Raw genomic sequence first — 16,392 nt, forward strand, 5'->3', positions numbered from 1 at the left:
CACTCGTTTTCTTTGTTCGGTGTGCGGCAGCTTGTGTTGATTTTTTGTGTGTGCTTCTGCGGTGTTCCTTTTCCGCCGCTGGCTCCCACCCCTCCTCTCCGTCAGCTGGTGCAATCGGCGCTCTCCTGGAGACGTACGCGAAGCGACATGGAAAGCCTTCCACCAAAATGAGCTGTGATATCCTTTTGATGGCTATAATTTATTCCAAATCGTCCCTGGACTGAAACGATCAATTAGCAGCCCGAAACGCACTGTGAAGTAAATTGTCACACTCTCTATTACAGGATGGTTATCATATATTTATAAGGTGTGTTTTCTGCAATCAGAACCAACAAGGTGTTGAGCGATCAGTCATAAACGCACTTCTTCAAAAAGAGCGGGAGAGAAGCTCTTGCATTGTATGGCAGAGGAAGAAAAGTCTTATGACAGTTATTAACTCTCCCACCCTCTGCCCACGGTGATGTTTCCTCTTGGCATCTGGGAAGTGCAGTGAGGCTAGAACTCTGCACCAACTCTCCAGGCCACTCGTGTGACCCCGAGAGAAGGGTCCCTGTGAACAACAGAGGCTCAAAGCCCCAAGAGGAGTGGTTACCTTGCTATGTAAATAGAGATCAGGCATAAGAATCCTCACTCTTTCTCTCTGGCCTTCCTCCCACCCAGGAGAATAATATCTTATTCTTCCCTTCTTAAACTTCTGGCAGAATGGTTGCATTCTATACTTAATCTTAAGTGCCTTGACTTCCTCAGGTCTCAGGTTGTTGCCTTCTTCTCTCTGATATTCAGGTGTTATGTACTGTAGAGATTATGCCATGGTGATATAAAGTTTACCTACAGAGAGAACTCTGCATTCTGAATTGGAATCTGCCACAACGCACAAACTCTGAGAAAGTCATTCAAAATTCTCATTCAGTCTGGTAGACAGTCTTGACTGGACCAAACTATGGAGACATGGTTATTTTGCCCTTACAGTCATCTTTAATGACTACACATGGATATACATCCAGAACTTCTGAATTTCCTGTAACAAGCTATCATCACATTATCATCCATCAACCACCTTTCAATCATTTTTTTTAATGTTTATTTATTTTTGAGAGAGACAGAGAGCATGATCGGGGAGGGGCAGAGAGAGAGGGAGACACAGAACTGGAAGCAGGCTCCAGGCTCTGAGTTGTCAGCACAGAGCCCCACATGGGGCTCAAACTCACAAACTGCGAGATCATGACCTGAGCTGAAGTCGGAGGATTAACCAACTGAGGCCCCCCAGGTGCCCCTCAATCATTTTTTAGAAGGATTCTGGTTTGTATCCAATTAATATTCCTTTTGCCTGAAAAACAACTCTGAAGCCCAGCCTATTGATTTTTGTGAGAAAAGTTTAGCTGCCAGGAGCATGCCTCTATGGGCAATAAAGTGACATTTGTGAAGAGTGAGTCACAAGGTGGGGTAAGATCCAGAGTTTATACCACATTCTTCTTAGATTAACTGTCCCCATGATTTCTGAATGGCCAGGCTTGCTGCAATGCTAACCTCTTAAAAATGGACAGAAAGGAAAACTGGTTGGGCATTTGAGTTGTAAAGGCAACTGTTGCCATTGGGCATCCTCCAGCATAAATGGAGCATAAACACGATGTCCCTCTTTTAGGAAGCACAGGAACCAGGGAGCCTTGCCTCATTTGAGTGAGTGAAGAGCATAGTAAAGAGCCAGACCCAGCACTTCCACCTTATAGTTTCTAAAGTCATTGACTTAATTTGCATTTAACAGCTAGTAGCTAATATTGAGCATTTACTCTATGCCAGGCATTGGGCTTTAAATTATATGCATTATCTGGGGCGCCTGGGTGGCGCAGTCGGTTAAGCGTCCGACTTCAGCCAGGTCACGATCTCACGGTCCGCGAGTTCGAGCCCCGCGTCGGGCTCTGGGCTGATGGCTCAGAGCCTGGAGCCTGTTTCCGATTCTGTGTCTCCCTCTCTCTCTGCCCCTCCCCTGTTCATGCTCTGTCTCTCTCTGTCCCAAAAATAAATAAACGTTGAAAAAAAAATAAATTATATGCATTATCTTATCTTATCCTATCAACAAACTTATGGGGGGAAGGTTCCTTATTTTGCAATAAGAAAATGAGATTTGGCAAAACTAAGTAACTTCTCCAAGAGCAAACTCCTAGTGAGTGATGATCTCAAATCCAGGCCAGTCTCCAATGCCCATGCTCTTTACCCCAATAATATAATACCTCAAAATTTTAAGATTTTGACTTAGGATTTTCCACCAAAAAGATTCTAGTGGAGCTGATGACACAATGAAAGTGGTGAATTCTGGGAGAAGAAGGAAAGAACAGCTGCCTGCAGAGGAAAGACACAATAGATACATATACCCTTACTGGGTAGGTTACCCCTCTTCTGTTCTACCCTTCCTACATCCCATGACTTCTTTTTCAGAGTTATCACCTGCCATCTGGTGTCTAGCCAAAGAGACCTTACCCAAGGTCAGTGATGACTACTAGGCTTGGGGTGGGGGGTTGGGTGGGTAGAGTGGATGAGCAGACCCCAGAGAAATCACAGCACCCTGGGGAGGAGACTTAAGTGAGAGGCCAGTGTTGGCCAGAGGCCCTTGTCCCAGACCCCCAGCTCTGAGAATGAAATGTTGCTTCCTAATGGACTTTAAATTACCAACATCGCTAAACTCTCCCTTAATAGACTTGTAAAGATCTGCTTGCTACCTTTTTCCCCCTTCATGTAGAATTTGTAATCAAGAGCCCAATTTTGTCATTTGGAAATACTAATTATCTAATCACGCCATGCTGCATAACGTACTTGTCTGCCCAATTAGCTAGGACAATTATTAAAATTCAGAGGCCTAATTATGTCTCAATTTAATGCTGGCAAACTTGCATACAGAGCAGTAATTAAAATCCTCTCTTTCCCTCTGCCTTTAGGGCAGGGGATGATTAGGCCCTGTCAGGGGGTGTACTGAACTAAACCAGTGAAGCGTATTGTGCAACATGACCCTGCATTGTTAAGTGTGTCAACATATTAACCTGAATTCCCTTCAGCCCCCACATAATCACATTTGGTAGAGGAATAAAGGAGCTAAAACATGAAGCATTTTATTAAAAAAACATAAATTCTTTTTAATTAATGCTATGAGAGTTCTGATGAATTTCATGCTTCCAAGTGCTGGAAGACATAAGACTGGTTCATCTAATTACTGGCAAATTTGCTCTTGTTAAAACTACTTTTTTTTACTCATTTAAAGAAAATGCTTTTTTTTTTTTGGTGGTGTAATATAAAAAGAAGAAGAAAAGCCTAGCTACTTGGCTTCCAGTAATACAGTAGATTACCAGTTTTGTTTGATGATAGAACACAAGTGAATGTTGACTTCTAAAAGAATCAAATCCAAGACTGGAGGCATTAAGAAAAAAAGGGGGGGGGCGGCTAGAATTTAATACTTGAAAGATGTTAATACAAGTGAAACATTAAAAATCATAATATTGAAACAAATTCAAAATATTTACCTTTTGAGCTCATAAGTTTGATGTCTGAAATAAAACCAGCATGAGGAGACCAGAGCAGAGCACAAGTTCTCGTTGCTTCCGAAGTCCATCAACATGCAGGAACCCAGACAGTGTGTGTTTACTCTCCTGGCATCTCAGTCCTTTTCTCTATGAACTAAGGAGAGCCACCAAACCCAGTAAAACTTCGGAGCTGTCTTCTAAACTCTGGGTTTCACTAATAATGGAATATGTGATAGATTTTTCATGTATCAAACTAAAAAAGGAAAGCATTCTGTCTAGACCCAAAATGAATTATTCTGGAGAAAGGACTTCTTTCAGTTGCTTCTAAACTTCTTGCTGCATAGATAGTTTCCAGAGACACACAAATACACACACACACACACACACACACACACACACACAGAGTCACTTATTTGGATGAGCTTCCTCTCACAGTAGGCAAGGCAAGCCTGTCTCCATTTTATTAATGTGGGGCAGTTAAGATATTTATTGAAGCTGACCACTGTACCCCCCACTTCCTAATTATGGGCAGGGCAAGTTGAACTCAGTTCTGCTTGCCCGCACTGAATCTGACAGAGTATCTGTGAATGAGACCCCAATGAAGGATGCTTGGTTTAGTAAAATACCTCAAGTTGAGATCAAAATATAGATAATGTTATAAATAATGACAGAACAAGGGAGCCTATACATCAACATTGGAGGACCTTCTTTCTGTCCTTCGGTCAATACTTACTTGCAACATGTTTAGTCATATCGGTTTATATTTGGTGACTTTGGCCCATGTATGGCCTCTTTTAAGTTTTTCCATTCTCCGAGATACATATGATTACATCGAGTTGGTGGTAGTAAAAGTACAGTTCCTTCCTCCTACTCTTACGCTGGGTACATCACGGGATAGAAGATGGTGTTTAGGGACCACTCTGGCTGGTACAGCCCCTCTTACTAACAAAGACAGTGACTACAGGTAGTCTCGGCAGGAGATGGTTGGCTGGAGCTACGACAGGCCCTTAGGCGCTTGTGCTATAAAACCAGGCGGTAGCCCCTCCCCCAAGCCTCCCACAGAGTGTGCCCCGTGTCTTGAAAATGGCCTTGCTCTGAGTCTCTTTGGATGACAAACTGAAGTGCAAATCTGTGTTCTGACTTGTTCCTGTGGCTGTCAGCATGTTTTCCTCTTGTCAGCAGCAATTGACTGGTCAGGCTCACCCCTGTACAGCAATTGTAACAGCTCATTGACAGGCTAGTGACCCAGCTGGACCTGATAATGGAAAACTATTGATTTTTGTAGGCTCCACGAATCTAAAATGAACGACCGATGTAATGTCATCAATTGTCTCGGACTCTGATAACCCAAGGGAAAAAGTTTCAGGGATTGCTTGCATGGCCTGACAATAGTGTTTCAAAATCTCCCTAGGTATATGTAAGAAGAAACCCATTTCCTGTGTGTTTTCCTTAAATGACCCCAATTAGGCAAGGCTTCAATTCCTAGCCTTGCATGTTAAATAAAGTGGGACTTAGCACTGCCAATCGGCCAAACTGGAACTTGATATACCATTTAGACAAGATACTTGAGGAGAGGCACTTTAGAAAGGAAATGTTCAAAATGTTTATTGTAAAACAAACTCACAGAAAAGAAAAAAAAAAGATTGGGATTAAACCAAAATATACCGGCTCTCAAAGGTCTTTATATATGAAATTAGGATAGAACGATGAGGCTGTCTCTGCTGACCTGAGTTGATTTGTTTGGTAGAAAGAAAGGCTTGAAAACGATGCAGACATGCCTTGGGTGTGTGTTGAGGGAAATCACTATTTCATTTTGTTTTTCAAACCCTTTTCTTAGTTGATTATTTCAAAATACTCAAGCATTGCTCAGTGTATTCTTCAGAAACAAGAGCTGTTTCTTTTTGAGCTAAATTAGCAGTACGTTAGGTCTAATTTTTCCCACTAGACAAATCCAGAGAACTCTGTGCTGAGTTATGGATAGAATGTCTGATAATGGTTTCTGCTGAAGGGAACTTCCTTAAAAAAAAAAAAAAAAAAAAAAGAAGGCAGGTTATTGATCTTGGCTGCCAACTCAATACATTTAGTTCACAATTCACTTGTAGTGAGAACATAATCATCTTATGGAACTGATCAGATTCAGACATTCTTAGAATACGGTTCTGAGAGCTGGTTGAAAAATCATACAGCACAGAGGTAACAGGGGTGCTTCCTCAGCCATTTGCTCACAGGGGGCTAGAGAGAGAGCCTCAGTGAGGAGCTGGAAAGAACAGACCCCAGAGGTGACAAGTCCATGTGCAGCAGGGCTCCTATTCACAGGATCCAACAATCTTCACACACTCCTGTAATGGTCCCTTTATGGCCTTTGATCAGCTTCACCCCTTACAACACTACATTCCTGGTTTCCTAGTGCTATCAAAACCAACGTTGCTGTTTGGCTGCCCATTAGTGAAGATACACAAGGATAAGACCTGAAGGAAATTAAGCTAGACCAAAAAACCCCCAAAAACAAAAAGCAAAAACCATCCATTGGCACTTGGACTTTACTAAATATAAAACACTTGGTGCAGAGAACACAAGATTTGCCTGCCTCTGTGACATGTTCTTCTGGCCCAGCCAAGGTATCAGCAGCTAAAACTCAGGGGCTAGGTCTTACATGTTTTGGGGTTCTCCAGAGTGGTTGCCACAAGGCCTTACATGTCACAGACATGATAGTCTTTGAAAAAAACAGCCAAAAAAGCTACTTTTAAGTATAGAAGGACGAAGGTAAGCATTTTCCAGTTTGTAATAGATTTTGGAGAAAATCATTGAAATCATGGTACCTGTCCATGTGCCTGTCTTCAGGTTCGTGCCAGTCAGTGAAGAAATTGCACTTGTCTGTGGTGAAAATATGAAGAAGACTAAGTTATGTGATTTTATATAGCAAAATTAAATCTTTTAGAAATTCCAAAATTACATCTTTTGGGGGTGTTGAACGTTGTTTCTTTTCACAAATAATTATGATTAGAGGTGAAAGATGCTTTTAATTCGTATCCTTACTTGACAAGCCAAGATAAAAAGTGGGCAAAACCATTCATTGGTCCCAGTAGCTTAAAAATGACACTTCTGTGGAAGCCAAAAGAATGAGAGATTCTAAATATTCATTATTCATACACCTTATTAAAATTAAAACAATTACAGTTATCTGACTGTCAATAAACAGAAATATTTGTGATTAAGACACACAGCCCTAATTATGATAAGTGGACCACACTGGACTAAAGTCATTTGGGGCTTCTTTTAGGTTTCTCTTCTATTTTTTGTCATTACAAACCAGTTGCGGATTTTTAAACCCAAATCTGTGATTCAATTGAAATGCCAAAAAATATCTTATTCATCGTAATTTTAACTTCACCATAATCTTTTCTGACAACATGATTCTTACCTCCAGCTCTATGCAATGTCAGCTCTGTTGCCAGCAGCAGCTGCACAGAAATGATGCCGTTTGGAGGAAAAAAAAATAATTTTGTTTTTTAATTTGATTTATAAAGTGCACATTTAAATCCATATTACATGCTTTGCTGTGCTTTGTAACTTGTGCTATAGATTTAAATGTGTTAAGCATCTTCCCTCTAATAACCAATCATAAAATGAATAATAGAAGATTAAAAGCTCTGGGTCCACTATCACCTCTGTTTTAACCTCTCTCTGCTTCTTATCTTTCAGAATGCTTTAGGCTGCAAATAAAAGTTATTTCATAAAGCAGAAGGGCAAAAATCTCATGGCCCCTCCATTTGTGACAATATGGATGGACCGTGAGGCCATCAGGCTAAGTAAAATAAGTCAGAGAAAGACAAATACTATATGCTCTCACATGTATGTGGAATCTAAAAACACCAAACTTAATACAAATTGAAAACAGATTGGCAGGTGCCAGAGGTGGGGAGTCAGTAGTGGGAGAAATAGGTGAAAGTGGTCAAAAGGTATAAACTCAGGAGATGTAATACTTAATTGCATATTTGATACTTAATTAAGTATTAATTAATTAATACTTAATTGCATATTTGAAAGTTGCTGAGAGAGTAAATTTAAAAGTTCTCATCAAAAGAAAAAAATGTTTTGAAATTGTGTGATGGATGTTAACCTAACATAGTGGGACAATAATTTTGCAATATAAAAACAAATCATTATGGTGTGTACTTTAAACTACTACAATGTTATATGTCAGTTATGTCTCAATAAAATGGTGAGGGAGGGGAATCTTGTGGTTCCCGTGTTGATTGATTTAGTATCTCAGTAATATCATCAAGGACCCAGATTTTTTTCTAAATTTGTCTTCAGCCATCTCAGCATGTTGACTTCTCCTAATTTTTTTTTTTTAATTTTTTTTTCAATGTTTATTTATTTTTGGAACAGAGAGAGACAGAGCATGAACAGGGGAGGGGCAGAGAGAGAGGGAGACACAGAATCGGAAACAGGCTCCAGGCTCTGAGCCATCAGCCCAGAGCCCGACGCGGGGCTCGAACTCACGGACCGCGAGATCGTGACCTGGCTGAAGTCGGACGCTTAACCGACTGCGCCACCCAGGCGCCCCGACTTCTCCTAATTTTATGTCTTTCCTTCATGGTGGCAATATGGCCATATACTTCCATGGTCACGTGCAGATAATATTTAGCATCAGAGAAAGGGGACATTTCTCTGTTGTATCCTTTTAAGCCTTGATGAACACCTTCCCAAAAGTCCTTTTGAGTTTACCTCAAGCCTCTTCCAGAGTAATGTCCCAGGCCTACCTCCAAATAATCACTGGCAAGAGGAACATGATTGGATGATTGGATTACCATGATTGGATTATTAAACTAGTCTCTATCCACCCACTGGGAATAGAGAAGGGAACAGCTTCCCCTAAAGGATATCAAACCTGAAAATAAATTACCAGGAAAAAAAGTAAGTTTCTCTTAACAAGGAAGAGAAGAGGACGCATAAACTTAGAAAAACTATTTTGATGACCTTCCCTCTTAGAATCTAGCCACCATGTGAGAAGTTGAAATAGTCTGAGGACATCATACTAAAGGAAGGCTGAACTTGGAGAAATACTGAGGCATTAGAGAAATGAACGAGACTCTTTTGACATTCCAGGTCTGTTCAAATGGATGTACCCAAGTCAATAATCCAAGACAAAGGAACAGAACTGCTCAACCAAGCCCTGCCCAAACTCTTGACCCAAAGAATCTTCAGATAGAATTGTGGTAATTTTAAGCCTCTAAGATTTAGAGTAGTTTGTTACATAGCAATAGATAACTAGAACACCCCATAAAATGTCTTGAACAGAGACACAATTCAAATGTAAAGGTACTAATAGGTTGAAATTAAAAGATGAAAAAGGATAGGGGCACCTGGGTGGCTCAGTTGGTTAAACGTCAGACTTCAGCTCAGGTCATGATCTCACAGTTGGTAGGTTCAAGCCCTGCATTGGGCTCTGTGCTGACTGCTCAGAGCCTGGAGCCCGTTTCAGATTCTGTGTCTCCCTCTCTCTCTGCCCCTCCCCTGCTCATGCTCTGTCTCTCCCTCTCTCTCTGAAAAATGAATAAACATTAAAAAAATTTTTTTAAAAAGATGAAAAAGAATATACCATGAAAACAGTAAGCATATAAAAACTGGAATTACTACATTAATATCAGACCAAAATAGACTTTAAGACAAGGAGTGTTGTCAGAGATAATGAGTAATAATGTAAAATAATAAAATGGCCAATTAATCAGAAAGACATTGCAATTATGTGTGTATGTATCTAAATCAGTTTCAAAATACATTAAGCAAAAACTACAAAAATAAGGAGAGAAATGGATAATCCAGAATTATAATTAAAGATTTTAGTGCCTCCCAACAACTAAACCCCCGGGTCAGTAAGAATATAGAAAAACATAAACATAATTAACATTTATAGAATGCTCTACCAGACAACTGCAGAATACACATTATTTTCAAGGGCACATAAAAGGTTCACCAAGATAGACCATATGCTAGGCCATAAAATATGTCTCAATAAATTTGAATAGACTGCAATCATACAAAATATGTTTTCTGACCACAAAAGAATGAAATTAGAAATCAATGACAATGGAAGAGATTTCAAAAGCCCTCAAATGTTTGGAAGTTAATACACTTCTACTAACCCATGGCCAAAGAAAAAAAAAAATCATAAGGAAATTTAGAAAATATTTTGAACTGAATGATAATGAAAGCAAAGGTTTAAAATCAATTACCTAAGTTTCTCCATTAAGAAACTGGGAAAAAGGGAGCCTGAGTGGCTCAATCGTTGTGTCCCACTCTTGATTTTGGCTCAGGTCATGATCCCAGGGTGGTGGCATCAAGCCCTGCATCAGGCTCCACACTGAGCATGAAGCCTGCTTAAGATTCTCTCTCTCTCTCTCTCTCTCTGTCTCTCTGTCTCTCTCTCTCTCAAAAAAAATAAATAAATAAATAAATAAAAGAAACTGGGAACAGATGAGCAAAATAAACCCAGGGCAAGTAGTTTTATTTAGGAAATACTAAAGAAAATAATAAGGACAAAAGCAGAAATCCACAAAGGAAAATAAAATAGAGAAAATTAACAAAGTCAACATTTGGCTCTTTGAGAAAATTAATAAAATTGATGGGGCGCCTGGGTGGCGCAGTCGGTTAAGCGTCCGACTTCAGCCAGGTCACGATCTCGCGGTCCGTGAGTTCGAGCCCCGCGTCAGGCTCTGGGCTGATGGCTCAGAGTCTGGAGCCTGTTTCCGATTCTGTGTCTCCCTCTCTCTCTGCCCCTCCTCTGTTCATGCTCTGTCTCTCTCTGTCCCAAAAATAAATAAACGTTAAAAAAAAAGTTTAAAAAAAAATAAAAAAATAAAATTGATAAAACTCTAGTTAAGCTGATCAAGAAAAAAAGAAAACACAAATTTAAGATATCAGGAATGAAAGAGGGGATATTACCACAGATCCTATAACTATCAAAAGGATAGTAAGGGAATATTATGAATAACCATCAAGACTTTATATTCAACAACATAAGTGAAATGGACAAATTTCCTTAAAAAAACTTACCAAATTTGATGTGTAACAAAATAGAAAATTTGAATAAACCTGTATCTATTCAAGAAGTTGAACTCATTATTACCACAACAAAAACAATAACAAAACTCCAGGTCTGTTGGTGTCACTGATGAATTCCATCACATCTTAAAAGTAATAAGTAATCTTAAAATAGAGGAGAAAACATTTCCAAATTCCTTTTATGAGACCAATATAACTGATGCCAAAACCTTAAAAGACATTAGAGATAAAATTGCAAACTAGATACATACCCCTTATGAGCATAGATGCAAAACTCATTAACAAAACATTAACAAATTAAATCCAGGAATATATACAAAGGATGCATACCCTCACCAAGCAAAATTTATCCCAGGAATTTGAAGTTAGCCTGTCACTTGAAAATCAATGTAATTCAGCACATTAAAATGAGAAAATTTAAACATTTGGATATATACAGAAAAAGCATTTGATGAAATTTAACCCACATTCTTACTAAAAATTTTCTGCAAACTAAGCAACTATGATATTGTGATATAAGAAATAAATGTTTTTGTTTTTACCCATGGTTCTTGGCACAGAACCTGTGCAACACTTGTAGTTTCCTAAATGATAAGAGCTACAAGGGCATCTTTTGTTATACTTAGTTTTTGACCACGTTCTTGAAATAGCTCCAAAGCATAAAGGTAAAATGAGTATATTTTGTTATTTGTAACAAGCTACTTTCAACCACACCTGAGTTTATGTTAACGAGGTGATTTTTGAAAGGTCCTTACATAACCACAGGATGAGGGCTGGTTGCTAGGAAACCATGTGATTAGAGGGCTGGAACTTTCAGTCCCCTACACCTCCCCTACTGCCCCCCCACCTCCAGGGAGGGAAGAGGGTCTGGAGATTAAATCATTCACCAATGGCCAATGATTCAATCAACCATGCCTACATAATGAAGTCTTTATAAAAATTCTGAAGTATGGGGGATGGGCAGAGGGAGTTGGAATAGGTGTGTGTGTGTGTGTGTGTGTGTGTGTGTGTGTATGTAGGAGGACTGGACACCCATACAGAATTCACCAGGTTGGTAAACACATGGAGATGCTGAGAGGGTGGTGCACCCAGAGAGAGCATGGAAGCGTTACACCTCTTCCTCCATACCTTTCCTTATGCATATCTTCCATCTGTATTCCTGAGCTGCTCCTTTTATAATAAACTAATCTAGTGAGGGAACTTTTCCTGAGTTCTGTGAGCCATTCTAGTGAATGATCAAACCCGAGGAGAGGGTTGAGGGAAGTTCCAATTCATAGCTGGTCAGTCAGATGCACAGATGATAACCTGTACTTGACAATCTGAAGTAGGGGCAGAGAGTAAGTAGTGTCAGAAGTGAGTTAACTTATAGGACCCCCAGCTGGTATCTGATGAATCAGAGATTGTTCTCCCCTTTGTCTTCTCCTTGTGCCCCTTCTCTCCCCTTTTCAGGTCACTTTATGTGAAGGCCCCACCACCTCCACTGAATACCTCACTCCAAAGTAAGTAGAGAACTCCTGCTGTAGCAATACTGGGCCCTTCTTTCCCCTAAAAAGGAGATACTGTTTTCTGAGAATAACTTCTATCTTTGAGAACACCAGTCAGCACTCTATACAATTCAGGGGTGAAAAAACTGAAAAATTACGAACACTTCAGAAGTCATTCAGATTAAATATGCCCTTAACAGCATAGATTTTTTTTCTCAGCAGGCCTTAAGCCTAACCTTATTCTCAGTCTCCATGGAAAGTCTGGCCTTCACAGTTTTTCTATTTGTTACAATAAAAGGCAAAGATTTCTCTAATATTTCCAACATACAGGTTTCTGAGACCCACAGTCCTTGAAGGTTTCTTTTGTTTTGTTTTTTAAAAGTATTGGCTAATGGGGCATGCGTGATTGGCTCAGTTGGTGGAGCATGTGACTCTTGATCTCAGGGTTGTGGGTTTGAGCCCCATGTTGGGTGCAGAGATTACATAAAAGTAAAAAAAATATGTAAAAAAAATTTTAGAAGGTAATTTTTGTATGTTGATTGTTCAGAATTCTATTTTGTTTAAATTTTTATAACAGGCATCTCTCTTATTTAAAAACAAAAAAAATGAATAAAAACTTAATAGAAAAAAAGATAAATGGTCAAAGGAAATGAACAATTTTTCAACGAAAACATGCAAATCGCCATTTACCAAAAATGTTAAATGTATATTTTAACTAATTTTATTTTTATTATTTTTTCCATATTTATTTAAAAATTTTTAAATTTTTTTTTTCAACGTTTATTTCTTTTTGGGACAGAGAGAGACAGAGCATGAACGGGGGAGGGGCAGAGAGAGAGGGAGACACAGAATCGGAAACAGGCTCCAGGCTCTGAGCCATCAGCCCAGAGCCCGACGCGGGGCTCGAACTCACGGACCGCGAGACCGTGACCTGGCTGAAGTCGGACGCTTAACCGACTGCGCCACCCAGGCGCCCCTATTTAAAAATTTTTAAAACATAAGTTCAAAACAAAAAGCCTGGGCTGTTGACCAAAACTTTGGGGGGTGAGGGGCTGAGAGACAGAAGGAAGTCACTCCATTGCAAACAGTTTTTTTTTTTTTAGTTATGCATAAGTTGCAAACATCTTTGTTTACAAAAAGCAGTTTCTGGTCAATTTATGACCTTCCTGTTTGAAAGTACCAGCCCAACTCTATGTAGCACAGGAGTCCTTTGTCTCTCATCAATGAGCCATTATGTTCATTTGGCAACTTTCAACAAGATTCCCACATCACTGTTAAACACCTATTCTTTCTTGCAGCTTTTCAAGGTGGTAAAATTGTTTGAGGTTCATAAGAGTGTGTTAGAGGCATGCCTGCATTCACAGGTCAGCAAATTGAATTAGCATGAACTTGAGCCCCATGCAGATATTGGGCAAACCTAATAAACATTTCCTTCATGAAGGAAAAAAAAAATCATTATTTTCACATTATTTACTATTTGCTTTGTGAAATACCTCCCCAAATAATTGCCAAAATGTTTTTAAGCCCAGAGAGAAGCCTTGGAATTTTAAATAAAGTGGTCAAGGAAGGCCTTGTAGAAAAGGTGACATTTGAGTAAACACTTGAAGTGAGAAAGAGAGCCATGTGGGGATGCTGGAAGCATTCAGAACAAAAGGAACAGCAGTGTACAGGCCTGAGATAGGAATGTAACAGATGTGTTCAAAAACCAGTGAAGTGGCCAGAATGGCTGGAGTGGAAAAGGATGCAGACAGATGTTGGGGATGGAAGATAGAGGCAGATCACAAAAGGGTTATTGTAAATTAGTTTCCCTTGGCATTTGCTTAAAGTAAGATTGGAAGCCAGTGGAGGATTTTAGGCAGAAAAATAGTGTGGTATGACTTGTGTTTTAATAGCATTACCTGAATGCTATGTTGAGAATAGGCAGAAAGAGGGCAAGAATAGGGAAAAGTTAGAAGCCCGTTCCAGTAAACTAGGTGAAAAATAATGAAAAATCAAAGATCAGGATAGAAATAGTTAAGAAAGGGCTAGATTCTGGATGAATTTTTTTCCTTTTTTTTTGAGAGGGAATTTATATACAATGAAATATATCCATGCAGGTGTGCATTTCTATATATTTTGACCAATTTCTGTAACTACCACAAATGATACAGAAATTTCATCATCCAAAAAAAGTTCCCTAGTGACCCTTTGAAATCAAAATATGCCACCTGACCTCAGGCAACCACCAATCTGCCTTCTTTCACTGTACATTAGCTATGTCTTTTCCATAGCTTCATATGCATTAGAACTACATCTTATTTCCTTTTTTGTCTGGCTTTTTTTTTCACTCAGCTTGTTTTTGAAGTTTACTTGTGTTTATGCATGTATCACTAGTCCATTCTTTTTTATTGCTGATTAGTATCCCATTGTTTGAATAAACCAGTTTATTCAATACTGTTAATAGCCATTTGTGTTATTTTCATCTGTAGTTTATAATGCATAAAACTGCTATACATACTTACATACAAGCCTTTGTGTGGATATAGGTTTTTATTTCTCTTGAATAAATACCCAGGGATGTGACTGTCATTATAAGTATGTCATGGGTCATGGTAAGCATATATCCAGTTTTATAAGAAACGGCCAAAATATTTTCCAGAGTGATTGTATCATTTTACATTCTCACCAACAATGTGTGAGAGTTTTGGTTGCTCCACATCTTGGCCAACATTTATTGCCAGTCTTTAATTTTAGTCATTCTGATGGATATGTAGGAGGCATGGTTTGGAAACATTTGCCCAACAAATTCTTTGACACTCCTCCCATCAGAAGGTGGAGTCTTATTCCCGTCTCCTTGAATGAGGGCTGGATTTAGTGACTCCCTTTTCATGTCTTATTTTGTAATTTATTTATTGAAATATAGTTCATATACATAAAATTCACCATTTTGAAGTATACAATTTAGTGGATCTTAGTATATTCATAGTAATTCCAGAACATTTCTATCATATCAAAAAGAACCTCCATACCTATTAGCAGTCACTCCCATTTCCCCTTCTTCCTTCTGCACACCCCACCCCTCAATTCCCTGGCATCATACAATATTTGGCCTTTTGTGTCTGGTTTCTTTCACTTAGCATATGTTTTCAAGATACATCCACATTTCAGCATGTGTTAGTATTTCGTTTGTTCTTATGGGTATCATTTCATTGTACAGATACACCACCTTTTGTTTTTCCATTCATCAATTGATGGATATTTGGGTTGCTTCTTTTTGGTTTTTATGAATAAAGCTCCTATGAAAATTAACGTGCACATTTTCGTGTGAACATGTTTTCACTTCCACATTTTTGAGGGACTGCCCAACTGTCTTCCAAAGTGGCTGTACCATTTTATAATCCCACCAGACATATACAAATGTTCCAATTTGTCTACATCTTTACCAACACATTTTATTGCCTTTTATTACAGCTATCTTAGTGGGTGTAAAGTGGTATCTCATTGTGGTTTTGGTATGCATTTCCAGACTGATGATGTTGAGCATCTTTTCATGTACTAATTGGCCATTTGTAAATCTTCTTTGGGGAAATGTCTATTCAAATTCTTTGCCTGTTTCTAAATTGGGCTCTTTATTATTGAAGTGTAAGGGATCTTTATATATTCTAGACACTAGATCCTCTGATATATATGACTTGCAACTATTTTCTCCCATTCTGTAGGTTGTCTTTTCACTTTCTTGATAGTGTCCTTTGATGCAAAAGCTTTTAATTGATTGAAGTCTAATTTATGTTTTTTTCTTTCATTGCTTGTGTTCACAAAGTTCACAAAGATTTACACCTATGTTTCCAAGATTTTTTTTAATGTTTACTTATTTTTGAGAGAGACAGAGACACAGAGAGACAGAGTGAGCACGTGCAAGAGCAGGAAAGGGACAGAGACCAAGAATCCGAATGCAGCTCTGAGCTGTCAGCACAGCTGAAACCACAAACTGAGATCATGACCTGAGCAGAAGTCCGATGCTCAACCAACTGAGCCACCCAGGCACCCTTTTCTAAGATTTTTTAAGTTTTAGCTCTGATAAAATTTAGGTGGTTGATCCATTTTGAATTAATTTTTGTATATGAGGTGAAGCAGTGGTCCAAATTCATTCTTTTACATGAGGATAGATAATTGTTCAACCACCATTTGTTGAAAAAACTATTCTTATCCCATTGAATGGTCTTGGCATGCATGTCAAGGGTGTAAGGTTTTCCAAATGTATAAGATCATGCCATCTGCAAATAGAGATCATTTTACTTCTTTTATTCCCCAATATGAATGCCTTTAATTTCTTTTTCTTCACTAATTGCTCT

This window comes from Herpailurus yagouaroundi, unplaced genomic scaffold (assembly GCF_014898765.1).
Source record: "Herpailurus yagouaroundi ecotype Mexico unplaced genomic scaffold, PumYag 77, whole genome shotgun sequence".
Classification (NCBI taxonomy): domain Eukaryota; kingdom Metazoa; phylum Chordata; class Mammalia; order Carnivora; family Felidae; genus Herpailurus; species Herpailurus yagouaroundi.